General features: G+C 37.7%; 1 long non-coding RNA gene across 2 annotated transcripts; it reads right to left on the reverse strand.

The window, feature by feature from the left end:
- Nucleotides 1-212: 212 nt before the first annotated feature.
- LOC106937503 (uncharacterized) lies at nt 213-1,826 on the reverse strand. Of its 2 annotated transcripts, XR_001422405.1 has the most exons (6): nt 1,792-1,826; nt 1,518-1,607; nt 1,337-1,420; nt 1,107-1,192; nt 949-1,001; nt 213-590 (listed from the first exon to the last, which is right to left on the reverse strand). It is a non-coding gene; the product is annotated as an uncharacterized LOC106937503 (long non-coding RNA). The 2 variants fall into 2 exon arrangements; XR_001422404.1 differs by lacking the exon at nt 1,792-1,826 and having other exon boundaries at nt 1,518-1,684.
- Between the last annotated feature and the right edge of the window lie 224 nt (nt 1,827-2,050).

Below are 2,050 nucleotides of genomic sequence, written 5' to 3' on the forward strand. Positions count from 1 at the left end.
CGCTTCAGCAGATCCACGTGGATTCTCAGTCATTGGATGAAAAACAATGACATCACAGTTCATCATTGACATGTGATTGGTTGGTTGATGTGTGCCCATTGGACAGCTCTTATGACTTTATAAATAAACCCCACCCCAATCATTAATATTTTTAATGCTGTATTTTACAAAATCTATATAAAAATAAACGCTGTATTGTATAAGCATTTGATATTGCTTATATGCAACATGTTCATATATGAGGAACATAAATGAGCCACAGAAGTTTTTTTTCTTTATTTAATTTTATTTTTTTACTGTTTGCACACAAAATAAGACATAAATGCTTGTCCATTTCTGGACTATCTGGCAGTGTTTTTTTGTCCAAACATGATCCAACATTATGCTGCGTACAGGACAGGCCCAACATCTCTCCTGTAGCGTAGGCCCGACGTCTCTCCTGTAGAGTAGGCCTGACGTCACTGAGCTTCTGGTTGGGGGAATGTGGGGTCTCAACCTCACCACAGTCCATCCTGACACCCCCTCATAGCTGCCATCCTCCCAGAATGCCACCTCCTCTGCTACCAGTACTCTCTGCCTTCCTCCATCAGCTGTTAATACAGAACAGACAATAATTACGAGCTACCGGCATCTTTTTGTCATTATGAAACTACAGTGAAAATGTTTGGCAACTTCCAGCTTGGTATGGACACATAAGACATTAAAACAAACAAAAAAAAAACAAACAAAAAAAACAATATATTAATACATTCTTACAAAAAAATAAAAACTTTAATGAAAAACTGAAAACACTTGGAAACAATTGGAAGAAAAAATAATTAAAATCAGTTGGTAATAAATAGTAAAACATAGTTCAACAAACTCTGAGGCAGATAATTTGCCTTGATTGATTTTAATAAATTACAGTACTTTAATCATTCAAAGAATTGTGACATCTCTAGATCTTACCTGCTTCTTTCTTTAGCTACATCCAGATGACTGGCAGTAGGTCCTGGATGCAGCTGGAAAACATTTTTATGCATTGTCAATACATAGCATAATTACATTATGTACATAAACAATATTGACGCATAAAATATCAACATTCTAAAATAGTAGATACTCACACACAGTTGCATCTCTGTCCTTGTCATGGACATCAGGACGTTCCTGAAGAGTCTGACACAAATGTGACTCCCATTCTGTGGAGTGTCTGTGGAAATAAATGTAAAATAAAAAAAAATATTGTAGCAAATATATCGCTTTCTCAAACATACATAAATAAATAAGTTAAAATTATTCTCAACCAACCATTATACAGTCGGGAATCAACGCAGTGACTATACATAATACATACCGGCTTCAGGGCTCCGTCCTCATATCCGTCCTCCGTCCGCCATGTTGTCGATCTCTACTGCTTTCCACACTCTGCCTTGCTGTACTGCGTAATAACAAAATAAATAAAATAACGGGAAGATCAGTTTTCCTTACAAATATGCGAGTGTTCACTATTGTCTAAATGTGAAATCATAACTTACTGTATTTCTCTTCGTCCTGGTGGACTCCGTCAGAGCGCCTCGGCACCGTGGTCTGAGGCCTGGCTGTGAAGGCTTGGCCATTTTTCAGGTCTGAAAAAATAAAAGAAGATGCGAGTATTTTTAATAGTTCAGAACATCAAATGTAATTAAAAATACAATACAAAATCTCTCCCTACACTTGTTTTGGCATATGAAAACAGACCGCTTTCTGTAAGAAACAAACAAAGCAACTAGCCTCGCTGCACGTGCTCGCTATTCATTAAAGCTTTCTTACCGTGAGTTCGGCCTGTTGGACCGCCGCGGTGTCATAAATAGGACTTTTTCCACCATTTCACACAACGCATGGGCATTTTCGTTCATGTTGGGTTTAGCAGTAGCCGGTGCAAATCTTCCTCTGGAGTTTAATGGCGGCTGCTTGACCAACTATGAAAGCGCATTACTGCCACCAACTGGACTGGAGTGTTAAATGAAAGTTGACAGAAAAAAAATACATTCTAAAAAGTTATTTTTTTCTAAAGTTACGTGACAGCATT

This window comes from Poecilia latipinna, unplaced genomic scaffold (assembly GCF_001443285.1).
Source record: "Poecilia latipinna isolate Pla-1442-1.1 unplaced genomic scaffold, P_latipinna-1.0 Scaffold2362, whole genome shotgun sequence".
Classification (NCBI taxonomy): Eukaryota; Metazoa; Chordata; class Actinopteri; order Cyprinodontiformes; family Poeciliidae; genus Poecilia; species Poecilia latipinna.